General features: G+C 36.6%; 2 protein-coding genes across 6 annotated transcripts in view; both read left to right on the forward strand.

The window, feature by feature from the left end:
* The window catches only part of PMS1 (PMS1 homolog 1, mismatch repair system component), a 596,068-nt gene that overhangs the window by 350,285 nt on the left and 232,181 nt on the right, over positions 1-13,602 (forward strand). The gene's annotated exons all lie outside the window — the stretch shown is intronic.
* C7H2orf88 (chromosome 7 C2orf88 homolog) overlaps positions 1-13,602 on the forward strand; it is a 61,539-nt gene that overhangs the window by 40,090 nt on the left and 7,847 nt on the right. The window contains exon 1 of one of the 5 annotated variants that reach the window (XM_049712159.1): positions 11,162-11,744. The exons of the other annotated variants lie outside the window; for them this stretch is intronic. The gene's annotated coding sequence lies outside the window, so the exon portion shown is untranslated. Of the gene's footprint in view, positions 1-11,161; positions 11,745-13,602 lie in introns of those variants that run through there. 5 annotated transcript variants of the gene reach the window in all.

Below are 13,602 nucleotides of genomic sequence, written 5' to 3' on the forward strand. Positions count from 1 at the left end.
TCAGGTTATTTTCAACTTTTCTTATTATAAAAGGGCTTTCATGAAAATTTTTATGTATAAATATGTGTCTACAACTCTGATCGTTTCTTTAGGATAGATTTCTCAAAGTGCGATATTTGGGTTAGGGCTTTTAACATGAATTGTTATGCTACTGTTGAACCAATTTGCACTACTAACATCTGTATTTGAGTGTCCATTGCACCACGTCCACTTTAAGACAATTTTTTTGAAGAATGGGTTTGTAAAATAAATTGTTCCATAATTAGGCAGTTTACTTGAATTAGCACATGTCATGAAATGTGAAAGGAAGGCACTGTGATACAGCAGCAAGATCCCTGAAACTAGAATCAAAAGATACGGATTTTAGAACAGGCAGTGCACTTGGTCTCTCATACAATGTCATCAAGGTCACATGCTTCCCCAGGCAGGATATTTAACCTGTTTACATATAGAGTTATACATCAATGTATTTTGTAAAATAAGGAAAAATAATTCCTTTCTGTTGTATAAATTAATTATAAGACACCAGGGAAACAGGAAAAGGGAAAATGCAAATGAGATATGCTCAACAGAAACACAGGTAGATGGATAATTTACTCTGAAAAGCCCCAGACACTTGGTTATCATTTGTAACTTAGGGCTGTACACACTGTGTTGCTCTCTAAGAGGAGTGGAATTTTATTTAAAATATCTAGACTTAAATTATTTAAATCAATTAACATTTACTGAGGCCCTTCATTATGCTAGGCATATAGAAGTGAGATACAAAGATAAACAATTACTTATTACCTATCTTCTTTCAGAAAGAGTTTAAGTGGTATGGCCATATTCCTGCCTTTGAGAGTCTAGGCACAGACTTGTAAACAAGCAGAATGAGAAAAGTACAGTGATGGAGATAAATATGTTATGGAAACCCAAGAGAGGGACAGAGTAATATTAGGTAGTGGGAACGCCTTTACACAGAAGTGTACTTGAGATAGACACTTAAGAGTGGGTCAGTTTTTAAAGAGAAGATATCTGTGTGAATAAGGAGGGAAAAAATAAGAAAGCCCTTTTGAAAGAGAAAGCATTTTACAAATGTGATGTAGGAGTTTATGGAGTAAGTAATTGGCTTAGTATATAAGGATGAGTGGATCATGATTTTCAAATTATAATGAATTGAGGACTGAGAATTCATTTTTATGTTTTATGTTTTATTAGTTTCATGTTCTGATTTGGGCTCAGATAACCTAGTTTCAGCTACAGGATCTAAAGAATAGTCCAGTTGTAACAAACGAAAGGCAACATTCTGACACCGTTACCCTGTTCCCTCCACCCCTCACTTCCATTTAACAACAGTTGCGTAAGGAACTGCCTTCAGAATTTTACAGAGCTTAATTCATGTGTCATGAGTACAGTTGTGTCATTTAGTTAGGACATGACGTGACTGAGAAATTAGTACAGAATATAATGTTTAAATGTTTTACAGTCTCAGTGGTGATCTAGATCAGGTTTTCTACAACTAGTTCGTCAGAAGCTACTTTTCATTTCCTGCAAGTATTTAGATTACAGGGCTGGAGGAATTACTGCAGACTGAATTCAATATCTGTAGTCATAAATAGGAGTGGTCAGGTGAAGCCAGACTTGTACCCAGAGTTAAGCCTGTTTGTTTCCCTTCTCTACCCGGAGGACCTGGTAAATGAGATGAAGCACTGACCCCTGACTTAGATCTGGCGCCCAATTCTAACTCTTTAATTCCCAGATGACCGTCAGCATTCTTAGGTTATAATTCTCTTTCCTTAATTATAATCCTAAAACATAATAACTAAAGCACTTAAAATAATAATTTGATGTTAGTAGGTTTAGGGGACAATCTAAGAGAGAGAAGGAAAGGAAATAATACTTACTGAACACTTGAACACCTTCCATGTTCCAAGGCGGTTCTAGGTGCTTCACGTGTAGAAGCTCACAGTTTTTATGATGAACGTCTGAGGTAGATTCCCAGTTTACAGATGAAGTCATACCACACAGCTCTGCTCAGGTTTATTAGAATCTCTTAGATCGTCCTTTCATTTATCAGTGTTATTTTCTCTGCCTCTCCATTGAGAAAATTTGGCCCCAAATGTGACTTCATGAAGAGCCTCCTGTGACTGCCCTGGTGTTGAGCAGCTGCACACAGCATGTGTTCTGTGTGCCTGAGGACGAAAGCAGCTCCTAAGTTTCCAAAGACTGTACAGTAGTGCCCCTGAGGTGACCTTCAGACGGACCAAAATCACATTTGCTGTATCTTCTAGCTTTTACTTTTTTGTGAGTATTAAATTTGAGTTCATTTCTATTTGCCAGTTTAACTGGTGTCATTTGATCCTGTTATGAATTTATAGTCTAGGTCAGTGACTGTCAGTATTACCATTACAAAGTCCTCTGTTTACTGTCCAATTTTCATGGACCCCTACAAGAAGGAAAATATACTCTTAGTATCCAATATTAGAGAACAAATAACGACAAAGCTTCTGTTAGGAACTTCGTTATTTTTATTTTTTTTAATTTTTTTTTATTATTTTTTTTTGCGGTACGCGGGCCTCACACTGTTGTGGCCTCTCCCGTTGCAGAGCACAGGCTCCGGACGCGCAGGCTCAGTGGCCATGGCTCACGGGCCCAGCTGCTCCGCGGCATGTGGGATCTTCCCGAACCGGGGCACGAACCGTGTCCCCTGCATCGGCAGGCGGACTCTCAACCACTGCGCCACCAGGGAAGCCCCGTTATTGTTTTTAAATGAACTCAGTTATATTTTTTAATGAATTTGCATTTTAATTAATTGCATCTACATTGAAATTTGAAAGACAGTATATTCATTATGCTTTTAAAGACTATAATGTGGTTTTTATCGATATTATATAGATATTTGCATTAATTCAGGGCTAGGGCCCATTTTAAGGTATAACTTGAGATATAAAATGTCTTAAAACCTGTTTAAAGGCTTAGAAGATTATCTGAAGTAGGACAACAGTAATAAGCATTTCTGTTAATCTAATATTTAAGAAAGACTTTCAGGGATTTAGCAGGCTGTTCATTTCCAGAGCAGATTTTGGAAGTTACTTTTTTTTGCTAGAACTGTATGGTCTGGCCCCCACTCATATTCAAGTTTTGGCTTTTTTTGTGGCACCTTCCCTGGCATATTCCCAGGGAGCTTACAAACCAGGCTCAATCTGATGACACTGTATGCAGGACGGTGGTCCACAGCTCCAAGATGAACTATGGACTGCAGTAAACTGCATCTTCTGTTTGAAAGATCTAATAGAAGACCCTGTAGTGGCTAGACCCATTCCTGAGGGAAGGGTCTATATACTCTTTATATACTCAGTGCTTTGAGACTTCAAAGTAACATTGAGGGAACCAAGTAAATGGGGCTGTCTTTTCTTTACGTATGACTCTGATGTGTATGTATATATGTATGTGTGTTGGGATTTGGGGGAGGGAGTGATGGGAGAAAAGGCATCTTTATATTTTATTTTTGCTGGCAGTGGCATGAACAAATGGCCACTTCACATATTAGGACAAGGGTAAAACTAAGGATCCTTTCTGGGCATCTGCACTAATTATAGCCTGAATAAGTTGTCATCTCATTCTCACTCTATCTCCCTTTGATTTTATTTTGTTAAATAAATTTTGAAAGCACTTATACTGATGGATATTGGTGTTGAACACATAGTAGAAACTCAATAAATACTGGCTAGATGGTTAAGGAACGTTCTCACTGACAGCTCTTTATGTATCTTAAGATTTTAAACTATAGTATAAAATAAATTGATTTTCAGTATTTTTCAAAAGTGTGTTTAAAAAATATTTTATACTTCTGTATACTTCAGCTAGTTACATTGACAAGAGAGCCAAAATACTTTTTTTTGGCTAATATCCAGCATTAAATGTATCATACCTTCAACTGATAGCCATGGTAACTTTCCAACCTGACTGATGAATAATACAGTCTAAAAATTAACTTAGAAGAGGTCATCCCACATGCTGTCCTAAGAAAACCAATTATATAATCTGCTCAACTACTGACTTGCATTACTAGCTAACGTTGTTGAAACTTTATTTCTTCATTATGAATCAACTATCTTATTAGGGGATAATGAAATTATACAAAGCTTATTCTTCAGTGCTATACAGGTTGGGATTATCGTTGCCTTTTTTTAAAGGTCATTTTATTCACATTTCTTTATTAGTTCACATCTATAATTTTATTTATTTATTTATTATTTCCTTACTTATTTATGGCCATGCCACGCGGCTGGCAGGATCTCAGTTTCCCAACCAGGGATTGAACCTAGGCCACAGCAGTGAAAGCGCTGAATCCTAAACACTAGGCCACCAGGGAACTCCCTATCATTGCCTTTTAAGATGTCTGTCAAGTGTTTGAATAGCTGCTACCATGAACAGTAGTAGGATAAACTTTTTGTTTGTTTTTGTCTCTGACTTTCCTTTCAGGATCACTCTTACTCATGATAAATCTCAAGAGGCTTCTGTAGAACAGAAATCACAGAATTAAAATCTGATTAACAAAAATATGGGGTTACCAATGCTGTTCTATCAGGGAAACTGCATCTTTTCTAAGCATGTGATGATGAGTAATTCCATTAGACAGTTACTGGACCAGTTGATTACATAATGGCATGAATGTATCAGTGTTGTTTTATCCAAGATAGGACCTGAAGGCCAGAGTTGACAGCTAGTCCTAGGTAGTGGTCTCTGGGAGCCAGGGAAGCTCCAAGCCATAATGTGCCTGCTGATGGAGACCAGGTCAAGGACTGGGACAATGAGCAGAGAGTAACAAGAGACCCTGGGAAGAAGCTACACTGGTCTTTGTTTGCCAGAATTAACATCAAAACTAGAAGTGGGGAGGGAGGTTCTATAAATTCAAGAGAGGGAGGATGTTTAACACTTAAATACTATAAGCCATGATCAGATAAAGTATTATTACAGCAACTGTTATTCCCAGAAGAACACTGAATTAGGAATGGGAGCTCCATGCTCACTTTTATGGATATATCCCCCATTTGCTTATCCATTCACCTATTGATAGACATTTGAGTTGTTTCCAGCTTTGGCTGTTGGGAGTAAAGCTGCTCTGGACATTGGTATACCAGTTTTTTGCAGACATGTTTGCATTTGTCTTAAATAAATACCTAGAAATAAAATGGTGGGTTCAGTTCTTTAAAGTGGTTGTACTGTTTTCCACTCACACCAGCAATATATGCATTCCACATCCTCGCCAACACTAGGCATTGTTGGGCTTTTTAATTTTAGCAATCCTAATGAGTGTATAATGGTATTGTTGTGTTTTGTTTTGTTTTTTGGCTGTGTTGGGTCTTCGTTGCTGTGTGCAGGCTTTCTCTAGTTGCAGCAAGCAGGGGCTACTTTTCGTTGCAATGCGTGGGCTTCTCATTGTAGTGGCTTCTCTTGTTGCGGAGCACAGGCTCTAGGCGCGTGGGCTTCAGTAGTTGCAGCATGTGGGCTCAGTAGTTGTGGCATGCGGGCCCTAGAGCACATGGGCTTCAGTAGTTGTGGTGCGTAGGCTCAGTAGTTGCAGTACACAGGCTCAGTCGTTGTGACTTGCAGGCTCTAGAACAGGGGTCCCCAACCCCCGGGCCGCACAGCAGAAGGTGAGCGGCAGGCGAGCGAGCAAAGCTTCATCTGCCACTTGCCATCGCTCCCCAGTGCTCACATTACCGCCTGAACCTTCTTCCTCCGCCCCATCCATGGAAAAATTGCCTTCCACGAAACTGGTCCCTGGTGCCAAAAAGGTTGAGGACCGCTGCTCTAGAGCACAGGCTCAGTAGTTGTGGAGCACGGGCTTAGTTACTCCGTGGCATGTGGGATCTTCCCAGACCAGGGATTGAACCCATGTCCCCTGCATTGGCAGGCGGATTCTTAACCACTGCGCCACCAGGGAAGTCCTGGTATTGTTGTTTTGAAAATACCTTTTTAATTTACATACAGTAAAACTGACTTTATTTTGGTGACTAATTCTGTGAGTTTTGATATATGTATAGATTTGTATAGCCACTATGACAATCAGGATATATAATGGTTCTACCACCCAAAAAAATCCCTTTTTGCTGCCTCTTTGTAGTCACATTCTCCTCTTACCCTAACCCTTAAAAGCCACATGTTATCTGTCCCTATAGTTTTGCCTTTTCCAGAATCATGCATTATGCAATACATAGAATCATGCAACATGAAAGAGTCTTAAGACTGGCATCTTTCAATCAGCATAACACCTTTAAGAGTCATCGATGTTGGTATCAGTATCTTTATTGCTTTCAGCTTTTGGCAATTATGAATAAAACTGTGATAAATATCTGCATAAAGCTTTTTATGTGAACACAAATTTCATTTCTCTAAATACCTAGGTGGGTTGGGTTATATGGTAAGTGGATGTTCCAACTTTATAAGAAAATGCTAAGCTGTTTTCCAGAGTGGCTTATTTTGCATTCCCACTAGCAATGTATGAAAGAAAGTTCCAGTTGCTCTGCATACTTACCAGCACTTGGTATTATTTTTTTAAAAATTTTACCCATTTTAATAGATGTACAGATGTACCATATCATGGTTTTACTTTGCATTTTTCTAAGGCCAGTATGTTGAGCATCTTTTCATGTACTTACTTGCCATCCATAGATGATGTCTTGGGTGAAAAGTCTGTACAAATTTTTTGCCCATTTTAAAAATTGGGTTGCTTTCTCACTGTTGACTTTTGATAGTTATTTATTCTAGATTGAAGTCATGTTTTGGGCAAATGATTTGCAAATATTTTTCTCCCCATCTGGGGCTCATCTTTTTATTTCCTTAACTGTGTTCTTCTCAGAGCAAAAGTTCTCAATTTTGATTTAGTCAAGGGTATCAATTTTTTTTTTTTATGGTTTATGCTTTTGGTGTCGTATCTAGAAACTCTTTGCCAAATCCAATATCATGAATATTTTCTGTATCGTCTTGTAAAAGTCTTATATTTTACATTTAGATCTATGACTCCTTTTGAGTTAATTTTTTGTATAAAGGGTAAGGTATAGATTTTTGGCGGGGGTGGGGGGGCATGTGGCTGTCCAGTTGTTCTAGTTCCATTTGTTGAAAAAATTATTTTTTCATTGAATTGTTTTTGCACATTTGTCAAAAATCAATTGACCGGGCTTCCCTGGTGGCGCAGTGGTTGAGAGTCTGCCTGCTGATGCAGGGGACACGGGTTTGTGCCATGGTCCAGGAAGATACCACATGCCACGGAGCGGCTGGGCCTGTGAGCCATGGCCTCTGAGCCTGCGCGTCCGGAGCCTGTGCTCCACAACGGGAGAGGCCACAACAGTAAGAGGCCCATGTACCGCAAAAAAAAAAAAAAAAAAAAAAATCAATTGACCATATTTTTGTGGGTCTGTTTCTGGACTCTTATATTCCATAGATTTGTGTGTCTGGCCTTTCACCAATATAGCACTGTCCTGGTTACTGTAGCTTTTAATCATTCTTAAAAGTGGGTAATGTGAGTCTTCCAACTTTGATCTTTCTCAAAATTGTTTTGGCTATTCTGATTTTTTTACATTTCCATATATAGTTTAGAATCAGCATGTTTATATCTATAACAAATCCTGCTGGGATTTTGAATGGAATTTTAGAATCAGTTTGTCAATGTCTACAAAAAAGCCTCCTGGAATTGTGCTCATATATATATATATATATATATATATATACACACACATATGCTTATATAACATATATAAAAATTGGGGGAGAATTGACATCTTAACAATATTATCTTCGAGATCATGAACACTATCTGTTTATTTAGTTTCTTTACTTTTTCTCAGTAACAATTTGTATTATTTACATACTGCATATACAACATACAATGTAGTTTTCTTTCATACATTTTATTAAATGTATCCCTAAGTGTTCATATTTTTTATACTGTTGCAAATGGCACTGATTTCATCTTTCAATTACTAAGTATACAGAAGTACAGTTGATTTTTATATATTAATTTTGTATCATGAGACCTTGCTAAAATTATTTATTAGTTCTAGTAATTTTTTCATATATAATCTTTAGGATTTTTTACATATACAGTCTTATCATCTGCAAGTAAAGGCAGTTTTTTTTTTCTGACGACCTTTATACTTTGTATTTCTTTCTTCCCTCTAGTACAATATTAAATAAAAATTGTGAAATAGAAATTGTGAGAATAAACATTGTTGCCTAGTTCCTATCATAGAAAAAGTTGTTCAGTCTTTCACCATTACACTTAACATTAGTTTGAGGAAGTCTCTCCTATTGCTAGTTTGCTGAAAATTTTTATCATGAATGGGTGTTTTATCAAATTTTTTTTGCATCTATTGAGATGATCATCTGGTGTTCTTTTTTATATTAACAGTGAATTACATGTATTGAGTTTTGAATGTTACATTCAAAATTTACATTGCATTCTGGTATAAATCCCACTTGGTCATGATGTAGTAACCATTTTATATATGCCGGATTCAATTTGCCATTTAAAAAAATGATATCTGGGTCTGTGTTCACGAGGGATATTGGCTTGTAGAGTGTTCTTTTCTTGAACTGTCTTTGCTTGTAGTAACAGGGGAATCCTGACTTCATATAGAATGAATTTGGAATCCTCTTCTTCTATTTTCTGGAGTTTGGGTAAGATTGGTATTATTTCTTTCTGAAAAGTTTGGAAGAATTAAGAGTTTTAGAGCTGCCATTTGAGCCTGGAGTTTTCTTCTTGGAAAGGTTTAAGGTACAAATCCAATTTCTTTCATTGATATACAGCTATCAGACTTTCTGTTTTCTCTTGTGCCAGTTTTGGTAATTTGGTATGTATAAAGTTGTTCATAATATTCTCTTCTTGGTCTTTTAATGTATATGGAATCTGTAATGTCCTTTTTCCTACACACATCTTGGTTCTGTGTGTCCTCTCATTTTTCTTGATCAGACTAGATAGAGACTTATCTATTTTATTAGATCTTTTTAAGGAACCACCATTGGTTCCATTGATTTTTCTCCATTATTGGCCCTTTTCCTTTGCTTTGTTTTCTGCTCTCATCTACATTATTCCCTTCCTTCTACTTTGGGTTTAATTTACTTTTCTTTTTCTAGCTTTTTAAGGTGAAAGCTTAGATCACCGATTTAATCCTTTCTTCTTTTCTGTCACAAGAATTTAAATCTATCAATATCCCTCTAAACTTTAACAATGCATTTTAAAATTTTTGATATGTTGTGGTTCCTATTATTTGGTTGAAAATATATGTTAATTTCCTTGTGATTTCTTCTTTGCCCCATGGGTTATTTAGAGATGTGATATTTAGTTTCCAAGTATTTGGGGTGTTCCTGGATATTTTATTATTTTATTATTTTTTATTTTTTATTTAATTCTGTGGTGGTTGGAAAATATAAGATTCCAAGCTTTTGAAATCTGTTGAGATCATCGTGTAGTCTATCTTGGTGAATGTTCTATATGCATTTTATAAGAATATGTATCCTACAGTTGTTGGGAGTAGTCTTCTATAAATGTCAGTTACCTCAAGTGACATCATAGTGTTGTTCAAAACTTGAATTCCTTATTTTTTCCTTTGAATATTCTATCCGTTACGGAGAGAGTAATGTTTATTTCTGCCTTTAATTCTGTCAGTTTTTCCTTAATGTATTTTAAAGCTCTGTTATTAGTTACATATACATTTATGATTATCATGTCTTCTCCTGACTGACACATAAAATGTCCCTATTTCTGGTAATACTAATGGTCTCTGAAGTCTGCTTTGTTTGATAGTCATACAGCCACAGCAACTTTTTATACTTCTTGTTTGCATTGTATGTCTTTTCCAACCCTCTTGTTTGCAACCTGTGTATTTGTATTTAAAGTATATCTCTTATAGGTAGCATATAGCTGGATTTTTTTAATAGACTTTCTTTTTTAGAGCAGTTTTAGATTCACAGCAAAACTGAGCAGGGAGTACAGTTACCCCCTTCCCACTCCCCTCGCCCCCTCCAACACACAAGCCTCACCCACTATCAACATCCCACTCCAGAGTGTTATAGTCAATGAACCTACACTGACATATGATCACTCAAAGTCTGTAGTTTACATTAGGGTTCATTCTTGGTGTTGTACATTCTGTGGGTTTTGACAATTGTATAATGGCACGTATCCACCATTATAGTATAATACAGAGTAGTTCACCACCCTAAAAATTCTATGTGTCCACCTATTCAACCTTCCCTCCTCTCTAACCCCTGGTAACCCCTGGGCTTTTTACTGTCTCCATAGTTTTGACTTTTCCAGAATGTCATACAGTTGTAAAGCTTGGCTTCTCTGGCTTAGTAATATGCATTTACGGTTCTTCCTTTTCTTTTCATGGCTTGATAACTCATTTCTTTTTAGCACTGAATAATATTCCATTGTCTGGATAGACCACTGTTCATCCATTCACCTCCTGAAGGACATCTTGGTTGCTTCCAATTTCTGCAATTATGAATAAAACTGCCATAAATATCCATATATAAGTTTTTGTGTGAACATAGTTTTTCAACTCATTTGGGTAAATACCACGGAGTGTGATTGCTGGATCATATGGTAGGAGTATGTTTAGTTTTGTAAGAAACTGCCAAACTGTCTCCCACAGTGGCTGTACAGTTTTGCATTCCCGCCAGCAATGAATGAGTTCTGTTGCTCCACATCCTCATTAGCATTTTGCGTTGTCAGTGTTTTGGATTTTTGCCATTCATATTGGTTGTAGTGGTATCGCAATGTCATTTAAAAATGCAACTCCCTAATGATATATGATGTTAAATATTTTTTTCACATGCTTATTTGCCATCAGTATGTCTTCTCTGGTGAGGTGTTTGTTCAGATCTGGTGTCCATTTTTTAATCAGGTTGTTTTCTTATTGTTGTTTTAAAGACTCCTTTGTGTATTTTGGATAAACAATCCTTTATCAGATATGCTTTTGCAAATATCTTTTCCCAGTCTGCCTCCCAGTCTGTGGCTTGTCTTTTCATTTTCTGGGCAGTGTCTTACACAGAGCAGAAGTTTTTAATTTTGATAAAGTCCAATTTATCAATTATTTCTTTCATGAATCATGCCTTTGATGTTGTATCTAAAAGGTCATTGCCAAACCCGAGGTCATTTAGATTTCTCTAGATTTAACTCCTGGGTGTTATCTTCTAAGAGTCTTATAGTTTGCTTTATATTTAGGTCTATGATTCACTTTAATTTCTGGGAAAGGTGTTAGGTCTGTCTAGATTTTTTTTTTTTAATATGTGAATGTCCAGTTGTTCCAGCACATATTGAAAAGGCTGTCTTTACTCCATTGTATTATCTTTGCTCCTTTGTCAAAGATCAGTTGACTGCATTTGTGTGGGTTGGATCTTATTTAACTAGTCTGCCTTTTTTTTTTTTTTTTTTTTGCGGTAGTCTGCCTTTTAATTGAAATTTTTAGTCCATTTTTTTTCAAGTAATTTTTGATATCTGTGGGTTTAAGTCAGCCACTTTGCTGATTTCTAATTGTCCCATTTTTTTTTCCTTCCCATGTTCATCCTTTCCTGCCTTCTTCTGGGTTAAATGTATCTAATGCCTCATTGTTTTTAAGTCATACTTACATTATCTTTTTAGTTGTTTCTCTGTTAAGTTCTTTAAAATCATTTTCCCCCTTTTTCAGATTGGCTATGTCTATAGATGTTCAAGCTCACTAATCTTTCTTCTCCAATGCCCAACAGCCCACACAGTGAGTTTTTCATTTTAGTTCTTGAATTTACTTTTTGTGTGTTTTGTTACAATTTCCATTTCTCTGCTGAGATTCTCTATTTGTTCACTCTATGATTTTTCCTTTATGTCCTTGAACTTATTTAAATAGCTGCTTTACAGTTCTACTGAGTTCTCTTAACTACCAAGTGCTAGGTCATTTGGGGATCTGTTTCTAGTAACTTTTTTTTTTCTTGAACTTGGGGCACATTTTCCTGCTTCTTTGCATTATTAGTAATTTTTTATTGTATGACAGACATTGTGGATATTACTTCCCATAGGAATTTGGATTATGCCATCTTCCTTTGAATGGTATTGAATTTTATTCTTTGTTAGAATGGAACTGTTTGTTTGAACTTAGCCCAGTATGGCCTGTGGGCTGGCTGCCTGTTTTCATAAATTAGGTTTTATTGGAACATAAAAACCATTGCCCATTTGTTTACATATTAGCTATGGCTGGCTCTGCACTACAACAGACCTGAGTAGTATAACATAGACCATATGGCTCAGAAACCTAAATTATATATTAGCTAGCCCATTAACAAAAAGTTTTGTCAACCTCTGCTCTAAAGTTCACTCCTAAAGTGGTCTCAAATTTCTTTTTTGTTGTTGGATATTCTGTCTTTTTTTAAAGTTTTTATTTTATATTGGAGTATAGTTAACACTGTATTAGTTTCAGGTGTACAGCAGAGTGATTCAGTTATATATATACATGTATCTATTCAGTTGTACATATACATATATCTATATCCCTTGAAGAGGAACTAAAGGTCCTTGACTTTGTTTCATGGCTAAGCTATTATTATTTTGTCTTGCTTGACTGTTTTCCTTTGTTTCTGCATTTGCTCTTTGGCACTTGGGGAAGGCCTAGGAGGCTAAAGCTTTTCTATAAACTAGAGGCCAAGGACACACGGGTCTGTCCCTAGGAAGGCCCTGCAGGGTCCTGCTCGGCTTCAGTGAGCCCCCATGCAAATTTCTGCCTCCCTTCCAGCTCCTTTTACTCTTGAACTCCTTTGTAATTTCACCTGCTTCAGTATCTCAGCCTCTTCCTCTGTAGCACAGCAGAATTGCCCCTCTGCTTGAATCAGATTCTCAGGCAGAATCTCAAGATGATCAGTTGTGGGGTTTAACATCATGTTTCCCTTCTTTTGGGGATCAGAATCCTGTGCTGTTGTTCAATGTCTGAAAATAGCTGCCCACATATATTTTGTCCAGGTTTAAAGTTATTTTTGGTGTGAGGGCAAATCTGGCACTACTTTTGTCATGGTAAGATAAAGCTGCTTTTGCAAAACCAAAGATCTTAGAAAACACAGAATGTTCTCATGATTCTCCTCATGGACTTTTATTTGTCTGACATTCATTGCATTCTAATCATTTTCAGGTTAACTAAGTCCAGTTCCCTTAACAATCCCTCATAGTACAAAACAGATACTACGTTAAGTCATTACATGTTAGAGGTGCACAACCAGGCCAGTTCCTGTCTTCTAGGAGTTCAGTCTAGTAAACCAGATACATCACACACATCTCTTATGCCCTTTTTGAAATGCATCTCTGGAGCATATAGCAAGGCATATAGAACTAAAGGTAATCAGAAGCAGAGAGCTAGATTTCCTTTCCAACCCTCCATATCATCCTTATAAGTGGTAGAGGTGGGGAAGGAGTATATTATGGGAGAAATTGGATAAAACTTAAAGAAATCTAAAAAATACTTAGTACTGACTTGGACAAAGGTCACCTTTTTTGGACTTCTTATCAACTATTAAGAAATAAATTAAATGCATGCTAGTTTTTACCTTAAGATCAGTAGTTTCAGAAATAATCAATGGAGTTTCATTTCATGA

This window comes from Orcinus orca, chromosome 7 (assembly GCF_937001465.1).
Source record: "Orcinus orca chromosome 7, mOrcOrc1.1, whole genome shotgun sequence".
Lineage (NCBI taxonomy): Eukaryota > Metazoa > Chordata > Mammalia > Artiodactyla > Delphinidae > Orcinus > Orcinus orca.